Source organism: Ambystoma mexicanum, chromosome 11 (genome assembly GCF_040938575.1).
Source record: "Ambystoma mexicanum isolate Mex_15411 chromosome 11, UKY_AmexF1_1, whole genome shotgun sequence".
Taxonomy (NCBI): domain Eukaryota; kingdom Metazoa; phylum Chordata; class Amphibia; order Caudata; family Ambystomatidae; genus Ambystoma; species Ambystoma mexicanum.
In genome coordinates, this window is record NC_090934.1 from 772,894,779 (window position 1) to 772,906,125 (window position 11,347).

At 48.5% G+C, this 11,347-nt stretch overlaps 1 pseudogene; it reads right to left on the reverse strand.

The window, feature by feature from the left end:
• Window positions 1–1,716: 1,716 nt before the first annotated feature.
• On the reverse strand, window positions 1,717–9,601 carry LOC138505038 (nucleophosmin pseudogene; annotated as a pseudogene).
• Window positions 9,602–11,347: the final 1,746 nt, after the last annotated feature.

Genomic DNA, 11,347 nt, shown 5'->3' on the forward strand with positions numbered 1-11,347 from the left:
AAGCCAGAGCTGTTGGCTTTGCCAATGCTTGTTTTAACAGGACTCCAGTGAAGGACACAAAGAGTGCTTATAAATGGAGCGGGTGAAGGCAAACTGGCTAAGACATTTTGATTACAACAGTATGAGTTTACAACTCCACGTAAGTTATTAACTCTCAGAAGACTGCTTAGAAAACACACTGGCAGGCACTTTGAGTTCAAAGTTTGATGGTAACGTTTGATCAAAGCGAGCTCAAAGACTTCCCATGAGGAGGTGTTTTGGGCGGCGAGTGTTGGGAATGGCCATAGGGATTAGCATGGCCATGGGCAGTCAATGGGTGGGCAAATAACCAAACACCTGCAAGCTGTGTGACCCTCCTCATATGTCATTTCTCCCTATCTGTACTCTAATGCAATAGTTTAGACTTATAAGTGTCGATTTGCATTCAAACGCTTGTGTTGTGCTTGGGGCACAAAGGTGTTTGTGTAAGACTGTGATTCCATTGGGGAGTATTTGTAATGAAGAGTATAGTTAGAAGTATGGGTTCCTGCAATCAGAAGCATTGACACGGTTGTGTTATGCATTAATAAGGGTAGCCTTACTTTACGCCCTGCACCCTAAAAAAGATAAATCCATACACGTGCGTGCAAATAACTGTGTAATAAGCACACTGAGGCAGGCGGGCCCGCATGCTCATGTCTACACGTATCCCTTTATGCCAAGTCAGCGGTGTCATTCAACAACTGTCCGGCTTCCTCTGTTACCCTTCGGAAACTGTACTTAGCCTCTTTGCTTTGGGGTGCAGTGGCTGCGAGTACCCCAGTTCTGAGCGAACTGACGGTTGGTTTCCTAGAAAGTAGACTCCTGCACGCACAACAGTGGGATGATGTTTGGGTAATTCTTTTTTTTTTCTACCTTAAGAAAGATGTAACTTTCTAAGCTGGGACAGCTGGGAAGCAGTTATATTTATGGCTTTCCTTTTGTGTTCAACATTAATAATGCATGCGGTATCTTCTCTGTTTCTACCAGTCATGTCATTCCTCTTCCCCGGAATCGTTTTGAAGAGCTCCACGTGAATGGATAGGAATATTTCCCGAATGTTCTTTATGATATAGGGATGGGAGGGTAATCGATAGCTCACTGGGATCCAAAGTCAACAGCTCTGCCATGATTGGGGGCTTTCACTCAGTGTGGACCCAGGGAACCCTCCTTTCTGATCAGTGTAACATTGACTTTCAGGAGATGGGAGGAATGTACCATGTTTCCAGATGTAAAAGGGGCGGGTGGGCAACAGTGAGGCAGCCTCTCTGGATCCCCAGAGGTTACCTTAAACATCCAGAAGAGGTGTGATAAAGCGTGCATTATTCGGACTGTCCCTGGTGGATGTCTTTGGCAACTCAATGGATCTGCCTGCGGCAAGGAATCTCGCCTGCCCTTGAATCTTGGCTTCCTCCCTGCAAGCTGATCTACGGTCCTAATGCCATCTGCATTCACACCTGGACTGGTCTCTCAGCCCTCAATGTTTTCCGTGCCACCTTTGCCAGGACTGCTGAAGGAAAGAGAGACAACTGTGGGCGTTCGCCTCAGATAGAGCAGGGACCGCGTGTCACACCTGCAGCTGGCCACAATCCATGCTGCCTGGACTGCTGCAGTCCAGAGGAGCTGAATCTTGGCCTGAAGATACCACTGAGACTGCCTCTGGGCTTCTCTGGCTGAAGAACGCAGGCCAACCCGGGGTCAGGGATGTCGAGGTTTTTTTTCCAATGCATTTTTCTCTGGCGTCTTTTGTTTAGTAAGAGGAGTGGATGGTTTTGAAACTTTCCCATTCTGGCTTTAGTTTTCACATTTTGGACAGGTTTTTTACTGGGCTTTCTTCTTCATCCTCCTCATCGTCCTTTTCATCATCATCATCATTTTCCTCATCCTCATCATCTTCCTCCACTGCCAGCTTTGCTTTTCTTCTGTGGAACTTTAGCCTGTAGTCCAGAAGCTGCTCTCTTCCCAAGAACCTTTGTGTTACTATCATCATCTTCTCCTTCCTCTTCAGACTCAAGGTTTTCATCCAAAGCTACTAGATGTTGTCCACTGATGTATATAGGTGCAGAACCAGATTTTAATCTCAAAGTTACTGGTGGAGTAATCTCAAAACCACCCAACATTGGCTGTACAGACGGCTTCAAGGATGCCAATATGATCTTGATTGGTTTTCCATCAGTAGCTCATATCTTCAGCTTCAACTATGTTGAGTTCGTCTTAGGCCCCACTACCTAAACTGTCTGTTCTTAGAGACAATTGGTGTTCACGGTCATCATCCTCTCCTCCGAACCGAACAAAGGCAAAAATGTTGGCAAGTGCAGAAAAGGGTGTTGCGCTTCCAAAAGTGGAGTCCAAGTTTCAGAACTATGTTAAGAATTGCTTCAGGGCAGAGGACGCACACATTTGCCAAGAGCTGTGGAAATGGAGGCAGATGCCGAAGGATGGCCAATAACCAGTTTTAGAAACTACTGTTAGTATTCGTTATTTGTCAGTCTTTTATAAATGCTGAAGGAGTCTTGGCATCTGATGTACGTCCAGTGCCATGAACACTAAATGTCACTTCAGCTCCTTAAACAGTCCACTCTTTTGCACATTGTGGAATGTTAGGGATGTCGTGGGCTTGTCCATATGGTGGCAGATTAGTAGTGAGATGTGTAATGGTAAAAATAAAACATTTTAATTAAAAAAAACATTTTTTTTAGGAATGTCAAGTTGAGGATTGATCTGGCTAGTCCTATGGGTTATTTACTGGCAGGCTTGAACTCCCAGCTCAGAGCTCCTCTGTATGCAGCTTTCAGAAAAAGCGTGTGTTTTTGCTGCACTCCTACAGCCTTTGAAATGAAAGCAGAAGAAAGAAACCGCAAGAAAAGCTGGAGCCCTGAAATTCACCTTTTCCGACATTCCCTTCAGAAGAACTGAGAAAAACTGCCTTTGAATGTTTGAGGTATGGTTTTCTCGCCACAGAGGTTCTCCAGTCTTACAGGACTCAGTCCTGTTGCTGTCTGACATTTACACAGTCAAGAAGGCCCACGTTGGGATGCTGGTTTACTGGGGACCTCTGGTGGATACCCTTCTTTCAGGTTGATAACGCCCCTCCATTTTCCTAGGAGTGGATCCATTTTAAAGATTTGCTCAGAACCCGGTTCCACCACAAACGTAGAACCTTAATATTAGAGGTTGATGCTAAATTCGGAAATAAGTGTAGTGGTGATCGCAGACATGTGCCAAAACCTCTTATTACGGACTCACCTTTTTAAGTGACATAATTGTCGCACCTAATATCAAATTGACATTTGTTTCTACGAACCGTGATCATTTTGTACAGCTGTTTTTCAAGGCGATTTTTTAGTTTCCCGAATCATTTTAGTGTGCCTATGGGGCTAGTGTGAGTGTGGCATTCGCGTTGTGGTTGGGTGCGATGGTGAGCTGGCGTGTCGCCTCTCCTTCTTCACAATAGCTCAGGGTCACTAGCCCATGAGAACAGTTGCTGATATTAAACAGAGCAGTGTGACTGAAGGCTACACGAGGAACCAGGAGGGCAATGGCCAAGTGCTGATTCTCCTGTTTCAGTTCAAATATCAGCATGGTTATGTTTTGGGATCACCAAGTGGTGGTGTTTTGTTGAAATTAATTCGAGCTTGCTTGAAGGGCAAGTGAAAGAGCAGTGGGCACGGGCAGAGCCATGGACAGCCCTGTACTCACCCCTTAAATTGGGACCACGCCTGATCGCATAATGTACTTCCTGAGTCAGTGCTATAGGAAGTGCTTGGGCTCGCAAGCGCAGCTGACGTGCAATTTGGAAAATGCTTCTTGGCTAGTCTCTGCAAAATCTCTGCTAGGGTTTGTCACCTTAGTTTTCATTAATTTATTTCTTACGCGCCGAAACATGCCACTTGCATTCGGGCGCGACAAAAACACAGGGAGAACCAACACAAAAAACAGGGTTCCTGTGGGTCGAGTCTTTACTGGAAGATGATACCGTCTGCCAGGATCTTTGCCACTCAGGGCCAGTACATCTGCTTTCTTAACTGCCAGAGATCTATATCCTGTTCCGCAGAAACACTCTATGGTTCCCATAAGGTAATGCAGATAAAGTGTCCATTCATGTTCAGGTTAGATGTTTTCGTCTGTAGAAGTCCAGGATAGAAAGTATGTGTTTTGCCACCTTGTGGGAGATGCTTTTAGTCTAAAATTTCCCAGACCCGCATCCCAGCATGTACACTTAAATTGATAGTTGATATTGCTTGACTTGTTCGGGTTTCCATTAGTTCCTGTGCGCGCATTCTTTCTTTTTTAAATGTTATTGCTTATGGTGTGAACATGGCTCAAGAGCAGCAGAGTACTTTACAACAGGATTGCTCCAGAACTGGGCTTGGCATTTTATACTGTAATGCAGTACAGTTTGTGGAGGGAGAGAGAGATTTGTATTCGTCCAGCAGGTATTGTTCAAAGAGCCACGTTTTAGCATTTTTCGGATCTGAACTTTGAATGGGCCTTTCGACCCTCTACCGGAATGAGTTCCAGGTGGTGGTCGGGATGTGGCAAGAGAAGTACTGCTTGCCAGTGTTCTTTGTGGGCTAGCTTTGACTCCAACCTTTAGATTGTTTTGCTACATGAGGTGTGGAGCTCAGCCGGCAAGCATGTTGGTATTCCGTTTGAGACTGCATTGTAGGTGATACAGTCAGATTTGAATATGATCGTGGCGGGGAGGGGGAGCTAGTGAAGTGTGCACAGTGTTGGAGAGATACAGTCGAATTTGCAGGCACCTGTAATGAGGTGGGCTGCAGCGTGGTGTGCTGCTTTTAGGGGGGTCCAGGTGTGTGGCTGTAAGCCCAGAAAAAAGGGCATTGCCGATGTGTGAGATGAGCTCTTGGTTGACCGTATGGAATTCCCTCAGCGGAATGAAGGATTTGATTTTGCAGTGTGTGTGGATCTGTAGCCATAGAGGTTGTGCCTTTCTGTCTATGTGCTTTTGGAAGGAAAGGCTATTGTCAACAAAGAAGACCAGGGAGTTGGCTGAGATTGACAGCTGAGGGGTGAATCCTTCCAGACACATGTCATTCAGCCATTGTTGCACAAGTTGTTGTTTGGCAGGGGGACCGATGAGGACAAATTCGGTTTTGGTCGGGTTCAGTTTAAGATAAACAATTGACATCTATGTTTGGATAGTAGCCAGGCATTTGTGGAGGCAAGCAATCTCCTTGGGGCCCCTAATCTGAAGGTACAGCTGAGTGCCATCAGCGTACTGATGGATGGATAAATTGGGACCATTTAGGAGAGTTTCCAAGGGTTTCATGAATAGATTGAAGAAGATTGGGGAGAGAATAGTCCATTTGGGGACCCCACACATGACTGGGAGTCGTTTGGACCTGAATAAACCCATCTTTACGACCTGGTGCCTACCGGATAAGTAGGATGCAAACCATTTTAGGACATTTCCAGAGAAGCCCATCTTGTCGGTGAGGAAGGAGAGGAGTATTTGGTGATCAACTGTGTCGAAGGCAGTTGAGTGTCTAAGAGGACTAGGAGACACAAGTCCCCAGTGACAGCGATTCTGAGCACATCATTCTCCACTTAGATGGTTGAAGTCGCAGTTCTGCATTTGGGGCAGAAGCCAGACTGGTAATCATGGAGGAGGTCAAGCTAGTAAATTTTGGCAAGTGTTTGGGTCACAACTAATTTCCTGATAAGCTTCCTGATGAACAGGAGGCACGTTATGGGTCTGTAGTTGGCCAAGTCCTCTGGGTCAAGCCACTGTCTTTTGAGAAGAGAAGGGGTTGTATGAGACCTGTCTTCAACATGTCTGGGAATGCACCTTCACTAAGGGAGGCATTCACAATACTGAGGAGTGCGTGAAGTGCTGGGCCAATGAGTTGTTTAATGAGCGATGCTGAGAGGAAGTCATCCGTGTCAGCAGTGGGTTTGAATGAAGTAAGTGTATTTGAGAGATCCTTAGGCGAGAGGCGGGTGAAGTCTGTCCCGGAGGACAGTGTCTGGGGAGGCTGGCAGGTGGGGGAAGGGGCGGCTAGCAGGGCTCTGCCTGGTTTTGAGACATCGATGTGACCTCTGATTTGATCCATTTTGTTAATGAAGAAGCTGTTTATTCCATTGCCTTTGAAAGAAGCATGCACATGGCAGCATTGTTAGTTATAATTACCTCCCAGGACTGGAAGGTAATTGTACGATTATAAAATATACTACATGAGTTAATAACCATGGATGTTTCATTCCATTCCATCCCTCCTGCAATCGTGCCCTGGGACTGACTCTCGGTGCATGGCAGGTTTCCCACTGAGTTCCTGCCGGGATTTTGTGAAGGCCTTGCCTTGAGCCCATTGCTAGACTCTCATCTACCAGCTCATCTGCTAACGGTGTGTCGCCTTACACTCCTACCTTTACCCGACATCAAATCAATATCGTTTACATGTTAATCCCCCGACACCCCCTGTCCCCAAATTGACCAACCACAGCTGTGGCACTGCCCTTCTTAAATCCATTTCACGCTTGCAGTGTCCTGCACATACGGCGCATTCCCCACTCTCTCCTAAAAGCCTAATGCTAATGATTTGGGAATTACCATACTTGATTGTGCGATATGAACAGCGTTTTGTTAGTACATGCCCCTCCCTGAGGACCCATAGTACTGAGAACTCAGTTTCCATTTAAACAAGCAAAGGGTTTATTAATTGCATAATGGAATATAGTTGCCATACCAGTTAGGGCCTGTCATAATGTAAGCATTCCATTTAAAAACTGTACCCAGGCTGAGCGAATTTCCTCGAGTGTTCAGTTGGAGATGGCCTGTTTTGGACACATAGCTTGAAAGATGGCTGCATTGATTGGTGTCTGCACCAAGGTGAAGCCATCGTGGACTTTCAATCTTTGATTTAGGTCTTAAAGCGACCAAGTGCGTAGCAATCATCAAACTAGAGGCTGATGTGACTGGGACCAACAGTGGCTTACTGTAGTTCCAAGCCATGATGGTATGATATGATAGGTTATTTATAACTTGCTTAATTGCCTCAGGGCTAGGTGCGTGATATAAAAAATAAACAAATACAAATTCTAAGAGGTTTCTAAGCGCGGACCGGGGGATCGAACCGTGTTGCTCTGTGTCATCTTGCTTTCAGACGGGCATGTAGCCCCCGAGCTATCCTCCCAGTCATGGTATGCAGACAGATGGGAAAAGTAGTCCGCTTTGCATGGACTTTCTTGTGCTTAGAAACTACTGTAGTTGATTCGTTGCAGCAGCTTAAATGCCTGGCTTCAGCCCTCTTATTTGCAAACCCCCTCATATTTACTAAGGCAGAGGAAGATGTGGGAGCTGCTGTCCACCATGGAGAATTTGCAACAGTCTATTGACAAATTCAGAGATAACATTTGTTGCCTTCTGCAAGGCCTGAAAAGGAGGACGCGCGCACGGAGGGGTTTCTCAACATGTCTTTATTTCAACCTCTGTAACAATAACTGGCGCTTCTCGCCCCTTACCCAGAACTCCCCTCGTTCCCCAACTCCCCGTCATAAACTCCGCCTCTCCAAAGGCAGGGGCTATCAAGTTAACCCATTGGTGGCCGGCAACACCACCCCCGAACAATATGTCCAAACATCAACTCAACACACTTCAACAAGCCTCATAGGTTTCTTGATGGCTCGCCGTGGTCTCTCATCTTGGGCAACTGGCCCTAACATTTCCTGAGTTCCTGCTTCATGGCTTGTCCCTCCAGGGTCTCCTACCGGAGGAGTCCACAGGTCGTCTCGCGGCTCCCGCGGTTCTGGGGAAACCGGTCTCTGAGGTAGCTCTGCTCCCTCTCGCCTGACGTAGTGTCTGAATTGCTGACAGTTCCTGGTGACAGCTCTGTTTTGATCTTAGGCTGTCACCATCGTACCTTTCACTGCGGTTACCCTCATGGGACTTGGCTGTTGGACGAAAACTTAATCTCCTATGTGGAAATCTTTTGTCACTGCATGGCGGTGAGCGTCAGTGTCTCGTCTTGCTCTCTCTTTGGCTTCTGCATCCTTTTGGAGTATGTCCATGTCCGGTGGTTCATCGCTTGACAGGTTGCGTGGTATGCGGGTTCGCACTTCGTAGCGGAGCATTAGCTCGGCGGGTGTTTTGTCCGTGGCCTCATGGGGTGTGTTTCTATAGTCTCGTAGGAGTCGGCACAGTGCCTGGTGGGGATTGACTGCTTCGACTATGGCCCTCTGTATCGTCTTTTTAATTGACGCCATGAAGTGTTCTGCCATTCCGTTTGCCTGCGGGTGGCGGGGGGTTATCTTCATGTGTGTGAAACCCAGATGCTTCGCCAGTGCTCCGAACTCGTGGCCACAGAACGGTGTCCCATTGTCAGATTGGACTGTTTTGGGGATTCCCCACTCGCTGAATACTTCCTCCAGTGCCGCTGCTACTTGGGAAACGCTGTGGTGGTAACAAGTTTGACAATCAGGAATCTTGAATGTTCGTCTATTAGAAGCAGGAGATATTCGCCCGCTTCTGTGGGCCCATAGAAATCCATGGCTACTCGCTCTCACGGGCGATCAGGTATCTGCGTATGCTGTAGTGGGGGTGGGTTTTCAGCCGGGGCCGTGCACTGGCAGGCATGACAGTTCTTCACCCATTCCTCTACTGCTGCATCTAAGATCGGGAACCAGACATGGCACCTCAACTGTTTTTTGGTGTTTTCGGCGCCTCTTTGTCCCTCATGGGCCGTTCGGACAACCTCGCTCCTTAATGTGGCAGGGATGACGATCCTGCACCCCCTGAGAAGAATATTGTTGTCCTTGACAGCCAGTTCCTTGTGCACCCTTGCCAGTCTTTCGATCTCCTGTCTGCTCACTCCCGGATGTGCCAACATTGCTCTGTGATGGTCTTTCCACTTATTGGTCAACGTGAGGCTGATAGCGAGGGCTGTCGTAGGGTCGGCAGCTGATGCGGTGGCAACCATCTCAAGGGATAAAGCCGGTGGTAACGAGTTGGATGCTACGTACTGCACATAGGCGACATCACCTTTCCGGGTCAGTGGGGATCCAACTGGATGTCGCGACAGATAGTCAGCGGGGTTGAGGTCACCCCCGGGACGATGGATAATGTCATAGTTGTATTACTGCAGGCGGATGCCCCACCGCTCAATCCTTGGGGGCATCTTGGTGTGTGGGTTCCCGAACAACGACAGCAGCGCCTGGTGGTCAGTGATCAAGGTGAACCGTTTCCCAATGAGGAAGTTGTGAAAATGCTCACATGCCCAGACCGCTGCCAAACTCTCCTTCTCCGCCTGGAAATAGGCCAGTTCTGGGGTTGACAATGCCCTGCTTGCATAAGCAACTACATGCCTGGGGTTGATGTCTGCGCCGCTGGTTTGGGCTAAGATGGCGCCAACACCAACTGGGCTCGCGTCCACCACCACCTCTGTTTGCCATGAGGGGTTGAAGTATGCAAGGCGGTGGGCTTCCGTTAGGGCATGTTTGATGCTGGTAAAAGCCTGGCGGCAAGCGGGGTCCACTCAAAAGTTGAGTCCTTCTGCAATAGCTTTCTCAGCGGGTCAGTGAGGGAGGCATAATGGGGTATGTACCTTGCACAGTATCCCGCCATGCCGAGGAAGGAACGGACATCTGTGACCTGCTGTGGTTAGCCGAGGTTGGTGATAGTGTCGACCTTGTCGGGATCTGGCATCATCCCTTCACTGGAGAAGATGTGTCCAAAGAATTTTAGTTTTGTCTTGCTGAATCGGCACTTGGTGATGTTGAGTGTGAGGCCTGCCTCCTGAAGCGCTGCACATGTGGCATGCAATGCTTTGTCGTGGGACTCCTTTGACGACCCAAAAACGAGGATGTCGTCACTGTAGTTCAGAGTGCCCCTTATGGGTCTGATGACCTGGCGTATGGCTTCCTGGAAGATCTCTGCGGCGGACGAGATACCAAAATTCAGTCTCCGGTATCTGAAAAGTCCGTTGTGCGTCGCAAACGTTGTGATGGGCCTGGAGTCAGGATGTAACTCCAGCTGATGGTAGCCTTGGATTTGGTCGAGCTTGGAGAACATCCGGGCATTGTTTAGCTGCACAATCATGTCCTCAATGCAGGGACCCGGATGTCTCTCCCGTTGGATGGCGGTGTTTGCTACCCTCATGTCCACACACAACCGGATCTTGCCTCCTTCCTTGGGCACGACCACGAGAGGGGATACCCTTGGTGTTGGCCCCGTTGCCGGTTCGATGATACCATCAGAAAGCATTTGTTGGAGTGCTTCTGACACTGTCGCTTGCATGTGGAACCCAACTCTTCTGGGGTGTGTGGCACCGGTCTCACCGAGGGGTCGATGTGGGGTCTGATGGGAGGGGCATTGAGTTTACCCAGGCCTGTGCATAGGTTGGGGAATTTTCTTGTGATGTCATCTTGTGTGATGAGGTTCTGTGACTGGTAGCACGCTATAGAGCTGACAGAGTCTCTCGGATTCAGTCTGTTCGAGGTTGCGATGATGGTGTCTTCCGCCTTCACGTGTATCTCAATCAGCCCTAGGCGGGATGCCGTATGATAGCTGAGTAGGCATCGGCTCCTGGCAAGTGAAAGGATGATGTGTATGGTTGTGTCCACTTGCTGACCATTCAGGAGGAGACGTTGTGTGAAACGCCCCACTGTCTGCAGGGGGGTGGCAGCTCCCCATTGAAAAATTCTCGGGTGTGATGGTTCGAGCGTCAGTGGGTTCGGTATTTTAGCGTAGTCCTGCTCGCCCATGATATTAACAGTAGCGCCTGAGTCGACCATGAATTGGAATTGGCAGTTCCCCATTTTGATCGGGATTTTGGGGGCCTCCCTGGCCTCTTCATTGTCAAGTATGAGATTGACGTACTCGTCCTGGTCGTACTGATCATATGGCGTGTTGTATGCTGCTTCCTGCTCGTCATGGTAGAATGATTCAGGCCTATATTCTGTCGGTGGGTAGTCATACTCATCCGTGAAATATCTGGTTTGGTCTGCCTGGTCTAGTTGTGGTGGGTACCCCTGTGTTTGGTACTTGTCAATGGCTCTGACGTATCGCCTCTGTCCTTTTTTTCTTGTTGGTAGTATCTGGGCTGATTATATTGTGGGGACGGCGAGCGGAGAGGCGTCCTGGTGGGTGCTTGGGGGCGCATTGGAGGAAATGGTATGCCTTCTCTGCATACAGAGTGAAAATGTCCCTCTCTTCCGCAGTTTGTGCATCGCTGGGATAGGGCTGGGCATGACCCAGAGTGTGGAAAGGACATCCCACAGCGGTAGCATTGTCTCTGTTGGTGTGGAACCTGCGTCGCTTGTGCTCTGTATGGTTGCAACCCTCTGTCGCCTTGACGAAGGGGCTGTATGG